The sequence below is a fragment of the Rhinopithecus bieti genome, unplaced genomic scaffold, assembly GCF_001698545.2.
Source record: "Rhinopithecus bieti isolate Rb0 unplaced genomic scaffold, ASM169854v2 scaffold_13317, whole genome shotgun sequence".
Lineage (NCBI taxonomy): Eukaryota > Metazoa > Chordata > Mammalia > Primates > Cercopithecidae > Rhinopithecus > Rhinopithecus bieti.
The window spans coordinates 1489966-1517430 of NW_016807516.1; the positions used below are offsets into that span (position 1 = coordinate 1489966).

At 47.2% G+C, this 27465-nt stretch overlaps 2 pseudogenes; one reads left to right on the top strand and one right to left on the bottom strand.

Moving 5' to 3' along the window:
- Positions 1-10690: 10690 nt before the first annotated feature.
- On the bottom strand, positions 10691-16574 carry LOC108536062 (sodium/hydrogen exchanger 3 pseudogene; annotated as a pseudogene).
- Positions 16575-21926: 5352 nt separating this feature from the next.
- LOC108536063 (sphingomyelin phosphodiesterase 4-like) overlaps positions 21927-27465 on the top strand; it is a 26887-nt pseudogene continuing 21348 nt past the window's right edge.

Below are 27465 nucleotides of genomic sequence, written 5' to 3' on the forward strand. Positions count from 1 at the left end.
AACCACCATCCAACAATCTAAGCAAACGAATACCTTCACAAAAACCAAAGAACTCAGGTGACAGATCACAGAACCTGGTTTTAGCCTAAAAACAAGAAAAGACACATTAAAGAGGGTGGAAAAGACAGTCTTGCGGTGCCTATACCACCCCTCCCTCAACCCCAGGCAGTGCAGAGAGAGAGAATGTGTCCACTTCTAGGAGGGAGAAGAAAGCGTGCATGAAACTTTGCCTTGGAGCCCAGTACCATCTCTGCTACAGTAAAACACAGCACTGGACAGAACCCCATGGTCCTTGATTCCAGGCCTGTGCCCACAGACAGAGCATTTAGACATGACCTGGGCTAGGAGGGAATCCACGGCTCCGTGGGACAAACCTGAGTCCTAACTTGCTTCAATACCAGCTGATTATTTATTTATTTATTTATTTTTGAGACAGAGTCTAGCTTTGTCGCCCAGGCTGGAGTGCAGTGGCCAGATCTCAGCTCACTGGAAGCTCCGCCTCCCGGGTTTACGCCATTCTCCTGCCTCAGCCTCCCGAGTAGCTGGGACTACAGGCGCCCGCCACGTCGCCCGGCTAGTTTTTTGTATTTTTTAGTAGAGACGGGGTTTCACCGTGTTCGCCAGGATGGTCTCAATCTCCTGACCTCGTGATCCGCCCGTCTCGGCCTCCCAAAGTGCTGGGATTACAGGCTTGAGCCACCGCGCCCGGCCAACACCAGCTAATTAAAGTGACCTCAGGCTCTGAATAAACTTCAGTAGGAAGCAGGCCGTAGCCACTGTGGTCCTTGGGTGAGCCCCAGCAACCAATGATGGTCTGGGAGGCTGTGGGCTTCATATGTGACATCAGCTACAGTGGGCACAGGGCTGCCTTTGTTACCCTAATCCCAACTCCAGGCAGTGCAGTGCAGTGCAGAGAGAACTCCTTTCCTATGCAGGAAAGAGGAGAAACCAGTCCCAGCTCCACCACAGTGGACACGGTATCAGACAGAACACTGTGGTCCTGATCCCAGGCAGGAGCTCCCAGACACCTCTAGACCCGCCTGGAGGCAGAAGGGAATCTGCTGCCCTGGTGGGATGGGCCTCAACACTGGCCAGCTTCATCACCAGTAGACTAACATGGCCTAAATAAGTCAGCAGCCGTCAGGCAACAGTGGCCACAGGACTCAGACAAGCCCCAGTGCTGCTCTGGTCCGAGAGACTGTGGGCTTCGGGTATGTGGTGCCAGCTGCAGTGGCCATGGGAGTGTTCCCAAACCACCCTTCTCCCAGATCCACAAAGCCCAATACCCAGACTCTTTCCAATGGGAAGAAGAGGGAAGTGAATGAAACACTTTGCCTGGGAACCCAGGGAACCGTCCCTTATCTTCTCCAAGTCCATCAGGGGCCGCCGGGACCTCAGTCTTGCAAGAGTCACAGTGAACCTGAGCTGAGGGCACCCTGATGCTGAAACAGCTTCAGTGACCACAGGCTTAGGGAACCCAACAGTCAGTATCCTTGGAATTTCTGGAAGACCATCTAAAGGAGGACAGGTACAAACAAGACTAGACTACGAAGACAGGAATCAATACTGACTTACTCAATTCCCAGGCAGGAACATAGGCCCGAAAGCATTAAGAACATTCAGGGTAGTACGACCGCACCAAACATAAACAAGTCACCAGTGACTAACCTAGGAGAGAGAAAGATGTGAAACTCGTCAGAGAGGGAAGTAAAAAACAGCTGTTTTCAATGAAATTTTAAAAATATAAAGTAGTTCAGACATTTACCAAAGAAATTTAAAAAAAGAGAGATTGAAATAATTTTAAAAGACCACAGAAACCTCAAAGCTGAAAAAATACAATGGATGAACTGAAAAATGCATGAGAGGGCCTCAATAGCAGAACTGATCCAACAGAAGAAAGAATCAGTAAGCTCATACAGGCCGTTTGAAATACACAACAGGAGAAAAAAAAAAGAATAAAAAGAAAGAAAACGGCTTAGGAAATCTATGGGATAGCATCAGAAGAGCAAATTTAAGAGCCATTGGTCTTCAAGAGAAAACAGAGAACGATTAGAAAGCTTATTCAAAAAGATCATAACAGAAAGCTTTCCAATTCAAGAGAAATACATAAATATCCAGGTACATGAAGACCAAAGATCATCAAGTAGATTCAAGCCAAATATGACTATGCCAAGGTGGCCAGGTTTGGTGGCTCACGCCTGTAATCTCAAGCACTTTGGGGAGGCCGAGGCAGGCGGATCACCTGAGGTCAGGAGTTCGAGACCAGCCTGGCCAACATGGTGAAACCCCATCTCTACTAAAAATAAAAAAGTTAGCTGGGTATGGTGGTGGGTGCCTGTAATCCCAGCTACTTGGGAGGCTGAGGCAAGAGGATCGCTTGAACCCAGGAGGTGGAGGTTGCACTGAGCCAAGACTGTGCCACTGTACTCCAGACTGGGCAACAAGAGTGAGAGACTCTGTCTCAAAAAAAAAAAAAAAAAAAGATTATGCCAAGGCATATAATAATCCAACTCCAAATGTCAAGGACAAAGAGGATACTATAAACAAGAGAAGTGAATCAAACAACATATGAAGGACCTTTGATATGTCAGGAAACAGTTCTCAGCAAAAATTAAACAGGCTGGGGCCTCCCTCTCATGGGGAAGTGGGATGTCATATTCAGTGTGCTTAAGAAAACAATACCAACAAAAAAAACTACACGCAACAAATATACATCCTCCAAAAATGAAGAAGAGATAAATACTTTCCCAGACAAAAGCTGAGGAAATGCATCACTACCAAACCTGTTTTACAAGAAATGCTAAAGGGAGTTCTTCAGTCTGAAAGAAAATGATGCTAACATGTAACAAGAAACCATCTGAAGGTATAAATCTCCTTAATAAAAGTAAGTACACAGATAAATTTAGATTAATACTCTAGTTGTGATGTGTAAGCAACTTGTATCTTTCATATGAAGGCTAAAATACAACATTGTTAAAAATAATAATCTAATCCAACAATTTTAAAGGTATAGGGAATATAAAACATACTGAAAGACATCCAAATACAAAATGTGTGTGTTGCGGGGACAGAGTTACAGAGCAAATGTTTTAGTTTTTTTGCTTCTCTCTTTTTTGTTCTTTGCAATCAAGGTTAAGTTTTCTTCAGTTAAAAATAACGTTATAATGATGTTGTTTAGCCTCATGGTGAAACGAAAACAAAAATCAGTAACAGACACCCTCAAAACAAAAAGCAAGGAATTAACACACACTACCAGAGACAATGACCTCACTACAAATAAAGACAGGAAGGAAGGGAACGAGCAAGGAAAAGAAAGGAAGAAAGAAGGAGAGAGGAGAGGAAAGGAAGGAAGAGAGAAAGAACAAAAGAAAGCGCGCGTAGGAAAACAATCAGAAAACAAGTAAAAAATGGCAATAGTATGTTTTTACCGGTTAGTAATAACCTCGTATATAAATTAATTAAATTCTCTGATTACGACAGAGTGGCTGAATGGATTAAAAGACCAGACCCAACTAGTTACTGCCTAAGACACTCAGTTCACCTACAAAGACATGCATAGACTGAAAGTGAAGGGCTGGTAAAAGATATCCCATACAAATGGAAACAAAAAAAGCAGGAGTAGCTATACTTGCATCTGATAAAATAGACTAAATCAAAAAAAGAAAAACTAGAAAGATAATTATATAAGGGTAAACAAGTCAACACAGCAGTATAAAAGTAGAAAGATCTCAAATATCCAACCTGACAATACACTTTAATGAGTAAAACAAGAAATATCAAATTAGTAGAAAAAAATAAAATAAAGATTAGAGAAAAAATATAAAAAACAGACACAAAAAAAATACAAAAAGTCAAATGGAACCAAAAGCTGGGGTTTTTTTGAAAGTCAAAATTGACAAGCTTTAACTAGACTAAAACAACTGAAATGAAATGAGAGATGAAAAAGGAGACATTCAGTTGATTACACAAAAATACAAAGGATTGTAAGAGATTACTAAAACACCTATATACAAACTGAAAATCTAGGAGAAATGAATAAATTTCCGGACATATAACAAAGTCCCAAGATAGAATGATAGAGAAATAAAAAACCTGAACAAACGAATAATGAGTAATGCAATTAAAGCAGTAATAGTCTCCTGTCAATTGAAGAAAAACACACAAATCATGGTCTTACTGCTGAATTCTACGAAACGTTTTTTAAACAACAAATACCAATTTTGCTCAAAATATTCCCCAAAAAATGAACAGGAAGGGAATACTTTATTTTTTTTTCTTTTTTTTTTTTTGAGACGGAGTCTTGCTCTGCCGCCCAGGCTGGAGTGCAGTGGCCGGCTCTCAGCTCACTGCAAGCTCCGCCTCCCGGGTTCAAGCCATTCTCCTGTCTCAGCCTCCCGAGTAGCTGGGACTACAGGCGCCCGCCTCGTCGCCCGGCTAGTTTTTTGTATTTTTTAGTAGAGACGGGGTTTCACCATATTAGCCAGGATGGTCTCGATCTCCTGACCTCGTGATCCGCCCGTCTCGGCCTCCCAAAGTGCTGGGATTACAGGCTTGAGCCACCGCGCCCGGCCCCCGTGGAAGGGAATACTTTCAAACTTGTTCTATAAGGCGAGCATTACCCTGGCACGAAAGCTAGACCAGGACACAATACAAAAAGAAAACCACAGACAAATATCCCTGATGAACACAGATGTAAAAAACCTCAACAAAATACTTGAAAACTGCATTTGACAATACAATAAAAAGATAATCTGCCATGATCAAGTGAGATTCATCTGAGGAAAATGAGGATGATTCAATAAACACAAATAAATGTGATACATCATATGCAGCAAATCAACAACAAAAACCATATAATCATTTCAGTGGATGCTGAAAAAAATAAAATTCAACATTCCTTCATGATAAAAACTCAACAAAATGAATACAAAAGAAACATTATTCAGCACAATAAAGGCCATATATGACAAACCCACCGCTAACATAATCAATGGGGAAAATGTAAAAGCTCTTCCTCTAAGATCTGGAACAAGGGTGGCTACTTTTACCACTTTTATTCATCATAGTATTGTAAGTCCTCGCTAGAGCAATTAGGCAGGAGAATGCAATAAAAGGCATCCAAACTGGGAAAAAAGGAGTCAGGTTTTCTCTGTCTTCAGGTGACATGATCATATAAAAGAGAACCCTAAAGATTCCACAAAAACCTTACTAGAAATAATAAATTTAGTAAAACTGCAAGACACAGTATCAATACACAAAAACGAGCAGCACACCCATGAGCCAATAGTGAAACACCTAAGAAAAATCAAAGCTATTTCATTAACAGTACTCACCAAAAAAAGATACCTAGGGATAAACTTACCCAAAAAGGCAAAAGATCCCACAATGAAAACTACAAAACACATTGATAAAGATATTAAAGAAGACGCAAGTAAAAAAGTTATCCCATGTCCACGCACTAGAAAGAATATTGTTAGAATGTCTACGTCATCCAATATATGATTTACAGAATCAATGCAATCCATGTTAAATTACGAAAGATGTTCTTCATAGAAATAAAAAAAAAATCCTAAAATTCAGCAAAATATCTTCAGATGACAAAAGAATGTTGAATAAAAAGAAAAAAGCTGGAGGCATAACACTACCTGATTTCAAAATACACTACAAATCTATAGTAACCAAAACAGCATGGTACTGGCAAAAAAAAGGGGGGGGCAGGGAGAGACAGCCATAGACAAATGACAGACATACAGACATACGAAACAGAATAGAGAACTGAGAAATGAATTCACACATTTACAGTCAACTCATTTTTAACAAAGGCACCAAGAACACACATTCGGGAAGGGCAATCTCTTCAATAAACTGCGCTAGGAAAACCCAACACCCACAGGTAGAAGAATACATCTAGACCATTATCTTACCATGTAAGAAAATCAACTTGGCCGGGCGCGGTGGCTCAAGCCTGTAATCCCAGCACTTTGGGAGGGCCGAGACGGGCGGATCACGAGGTCAGGAGATCGAGACCATCCTGGCTAACACGGTGAAACCCCGTCTGTACTAAAAAAATACAAAAAACTAGCCGGGCGACGAGGCGGGCGCCTGTAGTCCCAGCTACTTGGGAAGCTGAGGCAGGAGAATGGCGTAAACCCAGGAGGCGGAGCTTCCAGTGAGCTGAGATCTGGCCACTGCACTCCAGCCTGGGCTACAGAGCGAGACTCCGTCTCAACCAAAAAAAATAAAAGAAAGAAAATCAACTTAAAATAAAGATTTAAATATAGGATCTGAAACTATGAAACTATTAGATTAGAAAACATAGGAAAAATGCTTTATGAAATTGGTTAGGACAAGGAATTTTCAAATAGACATCAAAAGCACAAGCAAAAAAAGCAAAAATAGACAAATGGAATTACATTACACTTCAAAACTTCTGCAAAGCAGAGGACGCAATCCATAGAACGAAGAAACAATCCAGAGAATGGAAGTATCTGCAAACTATGCATCAAGCAAGGGGTTAATACACAAAATATATAAAGAATTCAATACTCAAAACAAAATACAAATAATCTGATTTAAAATCAAAAAAATATCTACCCAAAACCTCTGTACCCCACCATTTATTTCCCCGCCTTCTTTTCCTGACCCCCTTTGGACCCCTCCCACTCACCATCCTTTTTCTTCCTCCATCTACCCCAAAACTTCTTCCCCACCATTTTTTCCCCACCGTCTCTTCGCAACACCTTCTCTACTCTCCTGCTCACCACTCTCTTCCCCATCCATCTACCCCAAAACTTTCCCCACTGTTTTTACCTATCCTCTTTTTCTCCCTTCCACTCTCATTAGCCTTTTGCTCCTCCATAATCCCAAAAAATTTCCCTCCATCTTTTCCCAAAGCCCTTTTCCTACTCCTGCTGCTAACCACCCTTTCCCCCTCCATCTACCCAAAACCTGTTTCCCCATCGTTTTTTTACCCTCCTCCTTGCTACCCTCTTTTCCTTCCTCATCTATCCAAAAACGTTTCCCCACTGTTTCTTCATAAAGCCTTCTCTCCACTTCTGCTCGCCACCCTTTTCCCGAACCCTCCATCCACCCCCATTTTCCCCCACCGTCTTTTCACAAAGCCCTTCCCACTTCCCGCTCGCTCTCTTCTTTCCCCTATCCTGCTTGCCACCCTTTTTTTTGCCCTCCATCTACCCCAAAACTATTTTCCCCATCAACGTTTTCCCAATCCTCTTTCCTACCTCCCTCTCGCCACCCTCTCTTCTCCTCCCACTTACCACTCTTTTCCCCCTCCATCTACCCAAAAACATTTTCCCCACAGTCTTTTGGAACACCTTGTCTCCCTCGCTCACCACTCTTGCCCCCTCCTACTCACCACCCTCTTTTACCCCTCCATCTACCCAAAAACATTTTTCCTCACTTTCTTTCCCCCCTCACCATCTTTTCACAAAGCCTTCTCCCCGCTCCTGCTCAACAACCTCTTTTCCCCACTCCCGCCCCTCTCCCACACACCACCCACTTTTCACCCTCCATCTACCCCCCAAAACTATTTTTTCATCGTCGTTTTCCCAACCCTCCTTCCCCCTTCCTGCTTGTCACCCTCTTTTCCCCTTACATCCACCCAAAAACTTTTCTCCCTCCCCACTGTCTTTTCACAAAACCTTCTCTCCCTCTCGCTCGCCGCCGTTTTACCCCCTTTACCACTCTCTTTTCTCCTTTCACTTGCCACCCCTTTTCCCCCTCCATTTACCCAAAAACTGTTTTCTCCTTCTTACCGCTCAGGCCAGGTTGCAGTCTTCATTGTGGCCACCAATCACAGCTAGGCGAGCCGCGGTGCCACAGACCAGCATAAGCGAGGTGTCTTTCCTTTGGCCTCTTCTTCCTCTAAGCCAGGCGGGAGCTACTGGGGTGTCATACACAGAAGAATCTGGAATGGCCTGACCCCCCTCAGCATGCTTTATATACGGAAGTTATACAACTGTGTCCTGAACTACATGTTCTGATTGGAGGGGAGAAAAAAACCTCTAGGCCTACTCTGATTGGACTTTATTATCATGTTCTGATTGGATGAGAGCAATTCTTTAGCCAACCAATCAGAACATGATGATAAAGTCCAATCAGAGTAGGCCTAAGAGGTTTTCTCTCATCCAATCAGAACATGTAGTCTGGGAATTCAGTTGCAAAACCTCCCTATATAAAGCCGGCTGAGTGGCCAGGAGACAGGCCATTACTAGGCTCTTCTGTGTGTTCCTACTCTGCTGCTTGGTGCTCATCTTAGAGAAGGGGAAGGGGAAGAGGAAGACACCTGCTGGATGCTGGAGGCTTGAGTCTGTGACAGCGTGGCTGGCTTTGCTGTGGTTTGTGGTGACGGTAGAGACTGCAGCGGCGAGAGCCGTAGGAAGGCAGCCCACAGCGGGAGTATGGCCAGAGTGGTAGAAAAGGTAGCAGGGTAGGTGTGGTATCTGGGACTGCACTGCTCGCTGCGGGGGCAGGTTGGGCACACTATCCCGGGTTGCATTGCCTGGGTGGGTTCCATACAGTATGCATGGTGCCTCAGTTTATCCATCTTTACAATGGGAGCAGTACTAAGGTTTTCTTTTTCTTCTCAGTTGACTGAATTATTTCCCTAGTCTGTCTTCTTGCCACTCTTGATGCTCATATGAGAGGACCTAAGGTAGTTTCTGACAACCTGGGACTCCTTGGGAAAAACAGAAGGTGCTGCAGACTCCATTTTCGGAGAAACCTCTGTTTCTCTGTTTTCCTCATGGAACCCCAAGAACTGTAAGCAGACAGGTCCCTCTGAAAATCTAAGACTCGGCAGGGCCCTGTGGCTCATGCCTGTAATCCCAGCACTGTGGGAGGCCGGCGGGCAGATCACCTGTGGTCAGGAGTTCAAGACCAGCTTGGCCATGGTGAAACCCGGTCTGTACTAAAAATACAAAAAAATTAGCCGGGCGTGGTGGTGCGTGCCTGTAATCCTAGCTACTTGGGAAGCCGAGGCAGGAGAATCGCTTGAACCTGGGAGGCAGAGGTTGCAGTGAGACGAGATCACGCCATTGCACTGCAGCCTGGGCAACAAGAGTGAAACTCGGTCTCAAAAAAAAAAATAAATAAGAAAAGAAAAAATCTAAGGCTCTACTCTGTTTTGCCTTGCCTTATCTGACCTTTTTGATTTGGGTGGGCATCAGAAATTAGTAGAAGAGAGAGATCTAAAGAAAGTTGTGGAAACTGGGCGCTGTAATTCCAGGCACTTTGGGAGGCTGAGGCAGGCAGATCACCTGAGGTCAGAAGTTTGAGAGCAGCCTGACCAACGTGGAGAAACCCCATCTCTACTAAAAATACAAAATTAGCCAGGTGTTGTGGCACATGCCTGTAATCCCAGCTACTCAGGAGGCTGAGGCAGGAGAATTGCTTGAACCCAGGAGGCAGAGGTTGCAGTGAGCAGAGATCACACCACTTGCACTCCGCCTGGGCAACAAGAGCAAAACTCCGTCTCAGAAAAAAAAAAAAAACAAAACAAAACAAAAGTTGTAGATATGAAGATGTATTTATGGTAAGATAGGTTATTAAGGAAAGAAATTTTATGTGAGGGAGCATCTTGTATGGCAAATTCTTGTCCTAAAGTAGAATGACTAGGAAAGAGGGAAATATAGGCCAAGTCAGAAAGTCATAAGATGGGAGAGAAAAACTTACAACTGCTAGATCTTCTCCTGTCTAGAAGTGTTGTGTGTGATGCTTATATGAAGGAGCTCTAATTAATTGGATTAAAGGAAAATGAAAAGTCTTAAATATTTTGTCAGAAAAAGAGACACTCTCATGCCTTTTATTTCACATGACTTAAGTAATCTGTGGGAAATACAGTTTTAAAATTATTGGTAAAAAAAATCTTTAAAGTTTAGACATTTGTTCTAAATTAAGTCAGAAGTTAAATTGGCTAAGTGCTTTAATGTTATAAACTGCTTCTTTGACTTTGGAAAATTGTTTAGTTTACCTGGTATGGAGCCATTAGATTTCTAGGTGACACCTGGAACAGGTGGAGTGAGCCATGTCTCCTAACTATGTTGGAAAGAGACTTTATCTGCAGTTCTGTCTTGTATCCTAGACTCTGCACCTGGTACGTAATTAAAACTGCTTACACTGAAAAGAAACAGTATGTGTTTTTGGTTTTTAAAAGGCATGGGAATATGGGGTTTTTTAAAATTGTTTTGTCTAATTTAGAAAATTTAAATGACCTCAAGGTCACTTCAGGCCTCATCCCTCCATCCCCGCTTGCGCTACCAGATCCAGAAAACGCGTTTGCATGGCAGCCATCCAGGGCTGGGGAGGGCAGGATAGAAACTGGGAGGGAAACGGGGCAGATGCTGGTTCAAGGAGTCTAAACCCACAAGTGCTGAGCAAACTTGCTGGGCTGCAAGTTTACCTGCAGCCCACGAGGTGACCCAGCAGTTCAACAAACTGCTAAGGACCTGAAAATAGCACTTAAGCCTGGGCCACTTGCTGGGCCTGCATCCACTCCAGGGTCACGCCCTGAGTCCTGGCACTGCGGACGCACCCCACCGTCCCTGGGGAGAAGCGCTGGGCTGGGAGGGGCCTGGAGCCTTGTCTAGGGTATCACTTTTGCAAATTCATTTTGTTCAGCAGCACAGGATGGCTGCTCAGGCTCCTGGCCTGGGTTGGCATTAGTGTGGCTCTACTGGAGCGGGCGCAGAGCTTTGGGAGTTCCCCACTTCTGGTCGTGTTTTGGCTTGTAGAGCTTGGCTGCCTTCTTGTTCTGGGTGATCCCGAGCTTGGTCTACTTGAAGGATTCCAAGCACTTCCTCATGGACCTGTGGAAGATATCCCAGTCCTGCTTCTTGTCCTCAGCTGGTGTGGCTGTAGTGATGTACGTACTCCTTTCCTGGCTTGCACAGGTACTGCTGCAGCATGTGGTGCATGACCGTGTGCTCCCCGTACCAAATGCTCTGCCATGCTGCCCCAGGGACTGAATGTCCGGACAGACGGCGCTGGGGTTCTCCCTCAGGAGGTAGGAGACGGAGGCCGCCATGGTGGACGATCGTGGTGTGAAGTCCACGTTTACCACATTGTCAGTACTTGGGGAGCCAATGAAGGCCAGGGACCTCAGGCACTCTCCCTTGGTCACTTAGTTGATGGCATCCTTCGGGTTCAGCTTGTGGAAGACATTAAGGATCCCATCTGGAGACTTCTGAGCCAGCCTTCTCATGAGGACTCCGCTGAGGAAATTCCTGTTAAAGTGGGACCACATCTCTCTGAGATAATTGTACCTGATATGCCTGGATATGTCCTTGATGGCCAAGAGGATGTGGTCGAAGGCGTGGCAGTGCAGCTTCTCATGGAGCTTGGGCTCCCGATGTTCACTCCTCTTCACCTTCAGCTACTGCACCAGGGGCTTGATGGTCAAGCCCCAGAAGATGACCTTGAAAATGATGATGGTGGTGGTGACAAACAGATTATTTTCTTTGACCTTGTTTCCATTCAGAAGCATGACCAGAATGAAGGCCATGGCCCCATGCAGGCCTCTGTAGGACATGACCACCTGGTCTATGATCTGCAGCCACACCGTCCAATAGCAGTCCAGGAGCCAGGACTGGATGACATTGATGGCCTTGGTACATGAAGGTGAAGGGCAGTGCAGGAGGAGAAAGGCCCTGTTCCACATCCAGATGAGCAGGTGCATGGCTAAGATGCCCAGGGACATGAAGATGGGATTGGTGCCACTGGCCAGCATCTTAATGGTGTAGCACATGGTGGTGGTCAACTGCTCCTAGATGTTCGCCTTCACACACTTATGGCAGCAGATGCCACAGAAGATGATGGCCAGGATGGCCTCCAGCAACAGCTTCTCAGATATCAGGATGGTCAGGTAGGAGATGACGAACATGAAACCAGGCTCAATGATGTGCATGTGCTTGGTGAGGTGGGTCACCAGTGACAGCAGAAAGGCAAAGACCACCCCCAGCATGCCCCCCAGGCTCACCACAAAGAAGGAGACTACACCTTCCATAGAATCCACGCTGGTCACGTCACCACCCAGTGTCACAAAAGATTGAAACACATTGTACAGAAACACAATGACAGAGTCATTCAGTAGCTACTCCCTGAAGATGATGATGAACATGACCTCATTGACATGAACCTCCTCAAACAACCAGGACAGCTGCTGGGTCAACAGTGGTGATCAGGCTGCCGAACAGGAGGCAGTCCAGCAGCCTTATCTGCAGGTTGCCCATGAGCCTACTAAGGGAGACGCCATAGAGGGACAGGATGGTGGTGGCTTCATTCCACATGGTGCTGATGACCTTGTGCAGCAGGATGGTGCCCAGGTTGCCAAAGAAGAGTCGGTTGGGGATGAAGTAGCTGGTGTCTAGCATGATGGGGAACGTCAGCATGAAGGATGCCATGTGTTTGGCCACCCAGATGGGCTGCCCAGCACCAGGCCCAGGACGATGAGCAGGGTGCTCTGAGGGACCGTGCTGGTGACCTTGTGGGACAGGTAGAACCAGTCCTGGCCAGGCTGGCCTCAAGGATGCAGAGCACAATCATATATAGGTCTTGGACACTGGCCTGTTCAAAGGCGACCACCTGGGAGCCTTGGCTCACATTATGCACACTACTGTGCTCCTCCTTGACACCCCCTCACCCATAGCAGCCACCCCAGCACCGGCGCCAGTGCCATCAACAGCCCCCAGCAGCAACATCACTGCTGTGTCTCAATGCCAGCCTGGGACACACATGTTGTGGGGAGTCCCAGCTGTGCTTGACTGATGCACCCTGCTGGGGCTGCTGAACTCACAACCCAGTGAGGAGCCCAGTGGGCTTTGGGGCTGTTGCTGATGGCAGTCCCCTTGTATTTTAATCACATGTCACTTTTATAAGTACATACAGGTAAAATATCATCGAAGTAAGATATTCTTAAAACTTTTTTTTTAGTTCAAAGTTCATCTTCTGTATCACTTTTGACTTAAAGTCATCAGCGCCTTCATTTTTCCACATTGTTTTCTGTTCCATCAAGAGAAAGGGACAACAAACTACCACCCGTGAGCCAGATGTGGTCCTCCACTCGGTTTTGCAAATAAAGTTTTGTTGGGGCTGGGCGCCGTGGCTCATGCCTGTAATCCCAGCACTTTGGGAGGCCGAGGCGGGCGGATCACAGGGTCAGGAGATCGAGACCATCCTGGCTAACATGGTGAAACCCCATCTCTACTAAAAATATTTAAAAAAAAAAATTAGCCAGGCGTGGTGGCGGGCGCCTGTAGTCCCAGCTACTCGGGAGGCTGAGGCAGGAGAATGGCGTGAACCCGGGAGGTGGAGGTTGCAGTGAGCCGAGATCGCGCCACTGCACTCCAGCCTGGGCAACAGAGCGAGACTTCGTCTCAAAAAAAAAAAAAAGTTATGTTGGAGCATAGTTACAACCCTACGACTGCTTTCAGGCCCTGATGGCAGAGTTGAGTGGTGGCAGTTGAGCCTGTGTAGCTTACAAACCAAAAATACTCCCTATCTGGCTCTTTGCACAAAACATTTGGTGGCCCCTGATGGAGAAGCACAGGAAGTGAAGCGTTTCTTGCAAGTGCGTCCACTCATACCGGGGATGTTTTGTTTTGTTTTTGAGATGGGGTCTCGTTGCTCAGGCTGGAATGCAATGGCACAATCCTAGCTTTCTGCAGCCTGGAACTCCTGGGTTCAAACGATCCTCCCACCTCAGCCTCTGAGTAGCTGGGACTACAGACACAACCATGTCCAGGTAATTTTTAAGTTATTATTATTTTTTTTTGAGAGATGGGGGTCTCACCATCTTGTCCAGGCTGGTCTCCAATTCCTGGGCTTCAGTAATCCTCTTGCCTTAGCCTCCCAAAGCTGTGGGTTACAAGTTGTGAGCCACTGTGCCCAGCCTGGTATGGTTTTTAAGTCCCATTTAAAAAATTTTTTTTTTTTTGAGATGGAGTCTCGCTGTGTCGCCCAGGCTGGAGTGCAGTGGCGCGATCTTGACTCACTGCAAGCTCCGCCTCCCGGATTCACGCCGTTCTCCTGCCTCAGACTCCCGAGTAGCTGGGCCTACAGGCACCCGCCACCATGCCCGGCTAATTTTTTGCATTTTCATTAGAGACGGGGTTTCACCATGTTAGCCAGGATGGTCTCGATCTCCTGACCTCGTGATCTGTACGCCTCGGCCTCCCAAAGTGCTGGGATTACAGGCATGAGCCGCCGCACCCGGCTTAAGTTTTTAAGTACTTGGTTGTTGCTTTGCAAGAAAACCTGGGCTTCTGGGCCTCTCTACGGGGATGAGTATGTGTCTGCCTTGCCAGCATTGCACAGGCATTCTGCTGCTCTGTTCCCAGCCTTCCTGTGTGCACAATAGCTTTTCGATTCAAAGCTGAATCACAGTCGAATCTTTTTGAAGACATTTAAAGTAGCACCTACACTCCACGTGTGAAGTAGCAACCGTGCCCAAAACGTAATTGAAGTGACAGTGCTGTGAACTGCTGCGATTCGGTCTGTATGAGACCAGGCGGGACAGCCACGTCACCGTTGTGATTAGAAGACCCGCCAAAATTTCAGGTACATGAAAATGTGGACAGTCGAGATGTGTGTCTTTACATTGATAAAATACTGCAGTGATCCTCCCTTGGATTATAAGCACGTGGGGTTAAATCAGGACTGTGCATGTGAAGCCTGAGCCATGCTAGGGACTCACTTGGCGCTCAGTAAATGTTGTTGAGGTGAATTTGGTGGAGGGATGGTGACATTGCTCCCCTGACAAACCCACCTGAGATAAAGCAGAAGAGAAGTCTTGTAGGCAAATCCCGTGGAGAAAAGGTCCAGCTGCTGGGAGGCTGGTGTGTGGGAGCTGTGGGGAGAAGGTCTCTGGGTATTGTCTGTGGGATGGGCCCCAGAGCTCAGCTGCCATCTCTTTGTCTTTTAAGCCTGGCCAAGATAAATGCCTTCTGTTTGAAAAGGATGATTTTCAGAGGGACAAAACATCCTTCCAGGTTCTAAAGGAACCTTGAGCCAGGGCCCCTTGGGTCAGGAGGAAGGCATGACTGTGAAAGGATGGGGGCGGGCGATTTTCACATTTGGATGATGTAGAATGCATCGTGAAAGGGTGGCTGCAAGTGGGTTTGCTTAGAATGGCCACCTGGAAGGAGGCTTGGGGTCTTCCAAGTGACCGGGGCCTTGAGGGGATTCACCCAGCCTCCTGGTTCCAGTTATGTATGTGTTCTTGAGTCAGATGGGCCAGGGCCTATATCCACAGTGACTCCAGCATCATGGCCAGGCCTGAGTCCTGTCTCTGCAGAGGGACAACATGGAGGCCAAGCCAGGGATTTGTATCCCTGCATCAGACAGCCAATGTCGTGACCTTGAAGTGAACAGTAAGCCAGCTAATGAAGGGGTCTGGGGGGGACCTGGACTATAAAAAGAGGTGGAGCACTGGGTCAACCGTGCATCCCCTAGGTCCCTTCATTCCCTTTGGCACAGGGAGGTTCCTCTCCTGGGGGCAGGAGGCTTGCACCCTGCCCCTGCTTCTGCCCACTACTCTGCCTGGTTGTTATAGCCACTTGGCTCAGCCTCGCTGCAGCTGTGGCCTCATGGGAAACTCAAAGGTTCAGGAGGATCCAGAAACCAAGACTCTTAGGACATGGAATTTGGCAATGCCCTGGTTAAAACCACCCAGAGGGAGAAATCTTTACAAAGATCTCCTAAGACTGCAAATGGCAAAATGTTTCCCAGTCTCCAACCTCCCTTTCCCAGCACTCAAGGGAAGACAAGAGATGTTAGTATCTGATCCAGGGCCGCATTGCGTTTGAAATCCTGTGATTTATAAGATCCAGTAGCCAGGCGCAGTGGCTCACACTTGTAATCCCAGCACTTTGGGAGGCTGAGGCAGGTGAATCACAAGGCCAGGAGATCAAGACCATCCTGGCTAACACGGTGAAACCCCGTCTCAACTAAAAAATAGAAAAAAAACATTAGCTGGGCGTGGTGGTAGGCACCTGTAGTCCCAGCTACTCGGGAGGCTGAGGCAGGAGAATGGCGTGAACTTGGGAGGCAGAGCTTGCAGTGAGCTGAGATCACACCACTGCACTCCAGCCTGGGCGACAGAGTGAGACTCCGTCTCAAAAAAAAAAAAAAGATAGGAATGTGGGACAGCACTCTGGGGACTCCATGAGACAAGGCAAAGGGTAGCAGGTGGTAGATGAGGATGCTTTTCTTCCCTCTCCCAATAGAGCTTGCCTACTGCAGACACCTGTCCACCGTGAGGACCCACTTGTCAGTCCTGGTCAATCACATGATCATGTCTCTGGACTCACCCTGTGATGCTGGACAGGGGCTGACAGCCGGGATCTGGGAGCAATACCTTCAGGATAGCACAGGAAGGTTTAGCCGGGCTTGGTCTGCAGTGGTCCAGAGGCTGCAAAGGAGGGGTGGTTTTGTTATCTGAGAAATAAGCCCACCTACTTGTGGGAACTCAGGATGACTTGCTTGGATTCTGCATATGCAAATTGAAGATCTCCTACTCTTCTTGAGAGCTCCAAGACCCACAACTCGCTTTTGCCCATGAGTGTGGAGATTGAAGGGGATGGAAAACATGCTCGCCTGTGATGAGTAAAGAGAAAGACAGTGAGTAAGCATGTATCATGAAGCATCATTTGTGTCACTCTTGCACAAGGTGCTGAGACATAGCCCGAGCCAGAAGGAATTTACAGTCCAGTCAAAACTACCTAGAAGTATGAGAGCAGCTGAGATAGAGGGAGGCAGCTGAACCAAGAAAACCTTGTCTAGCACTGTTTGAGACTTTTATCTCATCTGTCTTGGCACCTGAGGTTCTCCCATTAGATAATTCACCTGGAATGCTTTCTAATATTTTCTTACAAGAATACAAATGTTCCTGGAAGGAAAATGTTTATGCTTGAAAAGAGTCTCATAATCGAATAGGTTGGGGAAGTTTAAGTTAAACAGGTATCCTGCAGGACATCTGAGAGCCTTGGCTATTCTGATATGCTTGTCACTCTCAGGAAATTGAAAGCATGTGGAAGAGCGTATGGAACACTCCTTCACATGCATTTGGTCATAGAAACCTTTATTGGAAAATACCTGCCAGGGCTAGTGAAAAGCAGAACTGACTTTGAGAAGCATGGTTTATCTCTGCCAAAAACAAAATCTAGGAGGAGGTACCTGTTTCCTCCACACTGGGTAAATCTGGTGGCCCAATCTGCTGTGCACCTTCCCACCCAGGTGTGTTCTGGGGAAGGCTGAGCTGGTTGGGTGTATCGAGAGTTGATTCCTTTGGATGGCTGAGTGCTATTCCATAAGATGGATGTAGCACAGTTTAACTGTTCACTTGCTGATGGATGGCTGAGTTATTTCTAGGTTTTTGGCTATTACTATTAAAGCTGTAATGAACATTCATGTACGGTTGTTTGTATGAGCATAAATTGTCATTCCTCGGGGGTAAATGAGTCAGAATGTAATTGCTAGGTCAAACAGTAGTTGCATGTTCAGTCTTATAAGAAACTGCCAAGCATCAACAGTAGCACACGCTGTTAGTCCCAGCTGCTCCCAGCTGCAGGGACTGGGGGTGTGTGCCTCTAGCCCCAACTACTTGGGAGGCTGAAGCAGGAGGATCGATTGAGCTTAGGAGTTTGAGGTTGCAGTGAGCTATGATCACACCAATGCGCTCCAGCCTAAGCGACAAAGCAAGACCCTGTCTCTACAAATAAATAAATAAAGAAGACATAAGAATTGGTATCGTAATGCATGTTGGGTTACACAAATGTTCTCCTGGGCATTGTGAAACTATGTAATATTTTGTTAGGGCCAGGTGCAGTGGCTTACACCTGTAATTCCAGCACTTTAGAGGCCAAGGCAGGAGGGCCAGTGGAGGCCAGGAATTTGAAACTAGCCTGGGCAACATAGTGAAACCCTGTCTCTACAAAAAAGAAAATAGGAAGAAAATTAGCCAGGTATGGTGGTGTGTGCCTGTAGTTCCAGCTACTCAGGAGGCTGAGGTGGAAGGATTGCTTGAACCAAGGAGTTTGAGGTTGCCGTGAGCTGTGATCGTGCTATTGCATTCCATCCTGAGCAACAGAATGAGACCCTGTCTCTAGAAAAATAAAAAGATTCTGCTGTGTTGCGGATGTTGAGATTTTGTCTCTGTTTTCCACAGTGGTTTGCTAAGAAGGCCATTTTCGACTCTCCACTGGAGGCTGTTACTGCGTTTCCTCACTTGCAGCAGCCCAGCTTTCTACTGGTAAATATCAGCTGTCTGGATGAGTGTCAGTATGGCCATAGTTCTGTAGCTGCGGGACTTGAGTGTTCTTCCCATTGATTTGAATAATTCTCTAGTAGTTGTTTTTTAGGAGCATGTGATGGAAGCAATGCCAGACTCCTTAAGCTTGACTGTGCCCCCTTATTACTACAGGACCTTGGGGTTACTCAACCACTGGGTTCTGGGCTCTGGGTTTTCCCATATAAGACAAGTTCATTCAAGTGCTATTTTCTCTACTTCCCAAGGGGTTATGAAGAGGAGGAGGGGGAGGAGCAAATGAGAATGATGTACATCAGAATGTTCATGATCTGTAAATTCTTTTTGTTTTTTTTTGAGACGGAGTTTCACTCTTTTCGCCCAGGCTGGAGTGCAGTGGTGCGATTTTGGCTCACCACAACCTCCGCCTCTCGGGTTGAAGTGCTCCTGCCTCAGCCTCCCGAGTAGCTGGGATTACAGGCATGTGCCACCACCCTGGCTAATTTTGTATTTTTAGTAGAGACGGGGTTTCTCCATGTTGGTCAGGCTAGTCTTGAACTCCCGACCTCCGGTGATCCACCTGCCTCAGCCTCCCAAAGTGCTGGGATTACAGGCGTGAGCCACCACACCTGGCTTGTGATCTGTAAATTCTTAAATAGACAGGAAGCATTCTAATAATCATAACTGTCTTTAGTGAAAAATGGAGACACTCTTATGCTCTGGGGGGTGCTAGGTTTGCACTTTAAGTATTAAACATGATGCTGAGAACTGGGTGCAATGGTCCATGCCTGTAGTTCTAAACTAAGGATACCGAGGCAGGAGGATTACTTGAGCCTAGAAGTTTTAAGACCCAAAAAAAAAAAAAAAAAAAAAAAAAGGAAAATGATACTGACAACATAGACTCCAAAAAAAGAAAAAGAAAAAAAAGAAAAAATGATACTGAGAAGTGAGAAGTTACGTATGAGCAAGTGTTGGTGAGGAGAGTTCCTAATTTTAGTTCTTAGGAGGTATTTTTGTAAGCATTTATGTGGAAGGACTTTCTTCCCCAGTATACCCCACTAGAGTCCACAGGTCTGCCGCATGGCCAGACAACTCAGGTCTCCATCTCTGTCTCAAATCCTGTGAAATCACCCTCATTTGGAGGTAGACAAGGCATTTGGAGGTAGACAAATTCTAGCAGTTTCTCCTAATCTTAATCCATTTGCACAGATGACATTTTTATCCTTGTAGTCAGGATGCTTTCCGTATATCCCATGACTGTGGGTAGATTTTATTAGTCCTTGTCCTGAGTCTTTTCTGGCCTCTACATTGCCTTCATGATTAGTGTTTACTTGGCGCAAGCCATCTATAATTTTTACCTGCCTTGTGTGTGGTTTTTTGTTTGTTTTGTTTTGTTTTGTTTTGTTTTGTTTTGTTTGAGACTCTGTCGCCCAGGCTGGAGTGCAGTGGCACAATCTCATCTCACTGCAACCTCTGCCTCCCAAGTTCAAGCGATTCTTCTGCCTCAGCCTCCAGAGTAGCTGGAATTACAGGCATGCATCACCACGCCCGGCTAATTTTTTTGTCTTTTTTTTTTTTTTAGTAGAGACAGGGCTTCACCATATTGGCCAGGCTGGTCTTGAACTCCTGACCTTATGATCCGCCCACCTCGGCCTCCCAAAGTGCTGGGATTACAGGCATGAGCCACTGCGCCCGGCCCCGTCCTGTGTTTTAAGGTCATTGGTAGTAGGTTCACTGTCTACTGAATAAAAGACAGCTCAGTCAAGAGAGCTTCTGCCGTAACCCTGATTTTGTTGGCGTTCTTATTGATTTCATAACAGTGTAATCATGATGGTCCATCAGGTGGGAAATTTCCATTTGATACGAACAAACTCAGTGGTACTCTGGTCTGTGAGAGGTGCCCTTACACAATTGAGATCCTCTTCTGGCTCTGGGGCTGACCCTGGGGCCAACCCCTACTTATGGATTGGTGGAAGTCAGTCCTGTTCTGAAGATGGGCAGCACTCTGAGTTGGTACTGGGAAGCAAGTGTGAGAGTTCCTGGTCCAGAGAGCATGGAACCACAGCCTCTCCTAGTAGCATCCTTTGGGCCACTGACACATATGAGGGGCTGGGGAATCAGGCCAGTGGTTTTCTGTCTGACTCATAACCTATCGCTTGGATTTCTGTTTGACTCAAGCCAGAGTATCACTAAAAGCTGCAGAGTGAATGTCCTCCTGATTTTTTCACTTTGTACTGTCTTCTAGGCTAGCCTGAAAGCTGACTGTGTAAATAAACCCTTTGCACAGTGATGCCAGAGACTGGTTAAAGTCATTGAGGATTTTCCAGCAGAGGTATAGCTCTGCTAACATCTCTCTTTGGAGCATGTCTTATACATTCCTTAAAAAACTTTATTATAATTCCTAATTCCCCCCACCACCCCCACCCCAAGCACTGCCTGACACAGAGGCCTGGCCCATTATCATGACCGTCATGTTTATGGACACATTTAAATGTGTGAACTTGCAGATCAGGAGTTCTCAACCATAGGTGCTCTGTCCCTCAGGGGACACTTGGCAGTGTCAGAGACATTTTTGATTATCACAGCTGGGGGTGATGGGGAGTGTGTGCTACTGGCATCTAGTAAGTAGGGGCCAGGGATGCTGGAAACATCTTGCAAAGCACAGGACAGTTCCCTGCAACAAAGAAGTATCCGGCCCAAAATGTCAATAGCATCAACATTGAGGAACCCTGATGTAAATGCTAAAAATATGTATTCAAATCACACCTGGAATTGCCAACCCCAGGAACTGGCCTAGACAACGAGTTAATACCAAATGGCAACAGGTCAGTTAAGTTTCAAGGGCTTCACTCTGGGAAGGGTGTTGCTTTCCTTTCTAATAGAGCATCCTTCACATCCATCAGAAGTTTCTGACATTAAAAAAAAAATCTTTCGGTGTGGTGGCTTATGCCTGTAATCTCAACACTTTAGGAGGCTGAGGTGGGAGGATCACTTAAGCCCAGGAGTTTGGGACCAATCTGGGCAACATCCTGGGACCCTACCTCTACAAGAAATCTAAAAGTTAGCTGAGTGTGGTGGTGTGTGCCCATAGTCCCAGCGACTCAGGAGGCTGAGGCGGGAGGATTGCTTGAGCCCAGGAGGTCAAGGCTGCAGTGAGCTGTGTGTTGCGCCACTGTACTCCAGATAGGGCAACAGAATGAGACCCTGTCTCAAAAAATTATGTATTTTGTTTATTTTATTTTATTTTTTTCATTTAAAAATTTTTTTTTCTTAATTTAGGCTTTTATCACACACAAAAAATATATTTCGATCAGAGGCTGACGGACTTAACTGGCCCACGTCTAAAGCAGCACTGCTTGGTGTGCCATGTTCCTCAGTGGAAGAACCCAAAGCTGCTCTTCTCACTGGCACCACCACACCAGGGTTCCTTTGGGTGCAGGGCTGATTCCATGGGTCTCAGCCAGGGAGTGGCCTCCTCAGAGGGAGCTGGGCAGCAGGTGGTGCAGGCCTGGAGCTGGGGCAGGAGTGGGTGCTGGTCCTGCCTGCAGCCTCACCACACACTGTTTCAGGAGCTGCACGTCATCTCCCCATGGCTGGTAGCATTTTTGGCAACCTGGATGGTGTCCTTGTTGGCTGGAACCTGCACTGCTTACAGAGGCACGTGAATCCCGTGGAGTACAGCATGGGGATGGAATTTCTCGACCCTGCGTAGGTAGGTTTGACACTTGAGAGAGTTTGACTGCTTCCTCATGCTGATTCCACTTTTAAGTCACTGTCTCAATTTCTTAAGGTTAAGATACAATCAGAGCAAGATAATTTGCAGTTTATTTACCCTGTTTTTGTTTGTTCAATTTCATGTTCAGTGGCCCAATGATGAAGTTAGTTTATAAGCTTCAAGCTGAAAACTTAAGTTTGACTTTCCCGTCTCCTACCTGCCCATAAGTAAACCACAGTGGTGAGAGTGGTGCTCAGGGCACTGGACCTTGTACAGCCCTGTGGCGATGGGCAGTCTCCTCCGGTCCTCTGAGGGCAGATTAAGGAGTGATTTGCTCTGGGGTATGAGAGGCAAAGGAGATAGGTACGGCATGGCTGCTACCCTTGACATCTGCAGCCCTTTTTTTTTGAAGTGAAGTCTTGCTCTGTTGCCAGGCTGGAGTGCAGTGGCACGATCTTGGCTCACCACAACCTACGCCTCCTGGGTTCAACCAGTTCTTCTGCTTCAGCCTCCCTGGTAGCTGGGACTACAGGTGCGTGCTACCATGCCCGGCTAATTTTTGTATTTTTTTAGTAGAGATGGGGTTTCACTATATTGGTCAGGCTAGTCTTGAACTCCTGACCTTGTGATCCGCCTGCCTCGGCCTCCCAAAGTGCTGGAATTAGAGACGTGAGCCACTGTACCTGTCGTGTCTGCAGCTTCTTATGAGATGGAAGTTTTAAGCAAAGTCTCTTGTTGAGACACTGCTCAGAGGCAGGGCACTGTCTCCACAGGTGGGTTGTGTGTGCGGGTCTCTTCCCCAGCAGCTTTCCCAAAGGGCTGCTGTGCATGTGGGGCACTGCGTACCGGGCACTACGCGCCAGTGCCTGCCCACACTGCCTCTCTCTGCAGGGCCCATGAAGGCATCCATCCAGGGGCGCGTCCTTCCTGACAGTCCCTGGTACCACAAGATCCAGATCCCCCCGACTAAGGGCCTTGGTCTGAACCTGGCCCTGAATATCCTTTGGTGGCCTTGAGGTAGGGAGGTTGTGGGTGGCTCAGCTCTCAACACTGGGGATGCCCCAGCAACCCTGTGTATTTGCCCTTGATGCTGCCATCAGATCCGTTCGAGTATTACACACTCTTCTTTGCCTTGAGCATCAACACTCTAAAGGTAGGGAAGGGATGCTTCTTGCTGGGAGGGGTGGGGGCATGGTCCGGGGCTTCCCTGCACTTGCCGGTGCTCTGGGGCCAGGCAGTGCCCAGACCCCATGCTAAGAACTAGCTTGGTTTTCCAGCCACTCCCTGTGTCCCTCCATGTCCATACTTCAGACTGTACCTGTTTCCTCCTGGTGGACAGGTACCTGTCATGGTTCCTGCCCACCAAAGGCAGCCTGCTACCGTCACTCTCCTCCAGCCCAGGGTGGGCCAGTCCCTCACCTGCTCCCAGGTAAGGCTACCCTGATTGTGAAGACCTGGCCCTTCCATAAGGGAGTGACCCAGTCAGTTGCATCACCCACCGGGACCATGGTGCTACCCTTTGTCCAGGGTTCCCAGATTTTTCTTATGCCTCATTCCCCACCTCTAGCTTTCTTAGCACAGACTGGAGGGTGGGGGTGAGGAGGGTGATCTGTCCTTTAGTTGACAGTGTCTGTGGTCATCACTGAAGCTCTCAGGTCTCTGGAGGCCTCCACAGCCTGCATGGGAATGGGCCGTGTTCTGCGTGGAGCAGCCCTCCCCACCTGCAGTGTCTGAGGTGATGAGCACGGCGGAAGGGTTGTTCTATGGGGGAAAAAAGAAATGGAAATCTCTCTGGACCCCAGGACCAGGTCTTGACAGGGATGCCTTGGGCCAAAGAGCCTGTGGGTCAGTCCAAACAAGCCGAGCCTGTTGGCAGACTGCACAGGTGGGAAATGTGAACTGGGGGCTCTTGTGCCTAGCTGTGCTGGGGCCTCAATGGGCCCTAACCCAGGGCCTCTTGGCTGACTTCCCAGGAGACCCTCTTGCCCCAGCAGCAGCTGCCTGTGCTCCTCTGACCCTCCTTAATCTTGCTGCCCCATCGCCTTCCCCGGGAGGCTGCACGCAGGCCCCTTCCTGCAGATGCTGGCCCACCCCAGATCTGCTGGCATGTGCAAGCCAGGCCAGGCCTCTACCTACCATTCACATGTGTGGACAGATGCCCCAGAGAATGGAGGGGAGAAAGGGAGTGGCAGGGAGGAGAGGCTGCCCGCGTGGCGGCCGTGGTCAGTGGCTCTGCGATGCTGCTGGTGCTGCACAGGACTTGGAGGCAAGGCTGATTGAAGCCCTCTCAGATGCACAGTTCGGTCGCCAAGTGGTTTTTATGCTCAGCTCTTGGGTTTTTTTGTAATTTAATTTTTTCTTTTAGAAATTATATGTCTATATACATATATATAACATATATATACACATATATGTTATATATAAGTATATGTTATATATGTTATATATGTTATATATATGATCCTCCTGCCTCAGCCTCCCAAAATGCAGGGATTACAGGCATGAGACACCACGTTCAGTCATTATGTCTTTTTAAAGACAAGGTCTTACTCTGTCGCACAGGCTGGAGTGCAGTGGCACAGTCGTCACTCACTGCAGCCTTAAATTCCTGGGCTCAAGCCATCCTCTCACCTCAGTGACTATAGGCACGCATCATCACAGCCAGCTAATTTTAAAACATTTTTTTTTTTTGTAGAGATATGATGCAGGGAGGCTTGCTGTGTTGCCCAGGTGGGTCTTGAACTCCCAGCTTCTGCAATCCTCTGTGGGCCCCAGAAGCAGGTCTTGAGAGGGGGAGGCCCTGGGCCAAAGAGCCTGTTGCGCCAGTCCAAACAGTCTGAGCCTGATGCCATATTGCACGGGTGGGGTGTGTGAACCTGCCTCAGCTTCCCAAGTAGCTGTGACTACAGGCGCAGAGCACCATACCTAGCTAACTTTTTATTTTGAAATAACTTCAGACTTACAGAAAAGTTTCCACGCATAATAAAAACTTGCAGACTGGGCATGGTAGCTCATGCCTGTAATCCCAACACTTAGGGAGGCTAAGGCAGAAAGATCGTTTGAGGCCAAGAAATTGAGACCAGTGTGGGCAACATAGGGAGACCTCATTTCTACAAAAAATAAAATTAGCTGAGTGTGGCGATGTGCACCTGTGGACCCAGCTACTCAGGAGACTGAGGTGGGAGGATCTCTTGTCCACTGTTCAAGGTTATAGTTAGCTATGATTGTGCCACTGCACTCTAGCCTGGGGTGACACAAGAAGACCCTGTCTCAGAAAAAAAAAAAGTTCATAGACCCTTCACCCGGATTTCCAAATTAACACTTTGCTGCATCTGCTTTATCCCCTTGCTATTATATGTTTTTTCCTTAAGCCAATAAAAATAAACTACAGATGACACCCCTTGACCTCTTAATATGTCAGTGTATTTCCTAAAAGTGAATGTTATCTTATATAGTCACAGTACGTGTGCTCCTCTGACCCTCCTTAATCTTGCTGCCCCATCGCCTTCCCTGGGAGGCTGCATGCAGGCCCCTTCTTGCAGGTGCTGACCCACCCCAGATCTGCCATTTGCAAGCCAGCACGTGCCACCACACCAGGAAGTTAGCATTGCCACCAGACCACACCTAGTCATCAGACCTCAGGGTTCACCACCAGCTACCGCACTCATGCCCGTTACCTGGCTAGGGTCCAGCACAGGCTCACCCACTGCGTGCAGTGCTGTTCCTACTCCCCTTCAGTCTGGAATGGTCCCTCAGCCTTTCTGTCTTTCCTGACCTTGACCCCTCCAAAGCATGTGGCCACCCCTTGGGCTGTCTGGTATTTGCGGGTGATTAGACACAGCTCGGGCTTCGTGGGCAGGAGCACTGCAGTGGGGACACCTGGTCCTTGCCAGGTGCCTCATCCGGAGGCCTGCAGTGCCCCTTTGCCTCATTACTGGTGATGTTAGCTTTATCACTGGGTGGAAAGGGTGTCGGCCAGGTTCATCCCCTATAAAAATTAGTACTTTGTGCCTGGATTAAATAGTAATGAGCAGGGTGCAGTAGTTCACGCTTGTAATCCCAGCACTTTGGGAGGCCAAGGTGGGTGAATCACTTGAGCTCAGGAGTTCGAGACCAGCCTGGGCAACATAGCAAAATCCCATCTCTACCAAAAATTTTAAAATTAGCCTAGCGTGGTGGCATGCGCCTGTAATCCCAGCTACTTGAAATTAGCCTAGTGTGGTGGCATGTGCCTGTAATCCCAGCTACTTGGAGGCTGAGGTGGGAGGATCACTCAAGCCCAGGAGGCAGAGGTTACAGTGAGCCAAGATCATGCTGCTGCACTCCAGCCTGGGCTACAGAGTGAGAGTCCAACTCAAAAAAAAAAAAAAAAAAAAAAATTAGTAATGAGTGCTTGGACAGCATAGCAAGACCTTGTTTGTACTAAAAAGAAAAACACTGGCCAGGCACAGTGGTTCCTGCCTATAATCCCAGCACTTTGGGAGGCCGAGGCAGGCAGATCACGAGGTCAGGAGATCGAGACCATCCTGGCCAACAAGGTGAACCCCCATCTTTACTAAAAATACAAAAATTAGCTGGGTGTGGTGGCACGCACCTGTAATCCCAGCACTTTAGGAGGCCAAGGCAGGTGGATCACGAGGTTAGAGTTCAAGACCAGCCTGACAAACATGGTGACACCCCGTCTTTACTGAAAATACAAAAAATTAGCTGGGCGTGGTGGCGGGAGCCTGTAGTCCTAGCTACTAATGAGGCTGAGGCAGGAGAACCGCTTGAACCCAGGAGGCGGAGGAAGCAGTGAGCCGAGATGGAGCCACTGCACTCCAGCCTGGCGACAGAGCAAGACTCTGTCTCAAAAACAACAACAACAACAACAAAAAAAAAAAAAAAAAAAAAAAGAAGAAGGAAAAGAAACGAAAGAAAAACATTAGCCAGGCATGGAGGTGTGTGCTGTGGTCCCAGCTACTTGGGAGGCCTGGGTCTAAGAGGTTGAGGTTGCAGTGAGCTGTGATCACAGCACTGCACTCCGGCCCAGGCAACAGAATGAGACCCTGTCTCAAAAAAAAAAAAAGAAAAATTGGTAATAATGATTTACCAGAAAGATGTATGGAGACTATGTAATTATCACTAGTATTAACATCAACTGTTGATTCTTTTCTTTTTTATTTTTAAGTGAAAGCAAATTTATTAAGAAAGTAAAGGAATAGAAGAAGGGCTACTCCATACACAGAGAAGTTGATTCTTTCCTTTTTTCAAATTGATTTTATTTTACTTTAAGACAGGATCTTGGGGCCGGGCGCAGTGGCTCATGCCTGTAATCCCAGCACTTTGGGAGGGCAAGGTGGGCAGATCACGAGGTCAGGAGATCAAGACTATCCTGGCTAACATGGTGAAACCCCGTCTCTACTGAAAATACAAAAAAAATTAGCCGAGATCACGCCACTGCACTCCAGCCTGGCAGCCTGGGCGACAGAGTGAGACTCCGTCTCAAAAA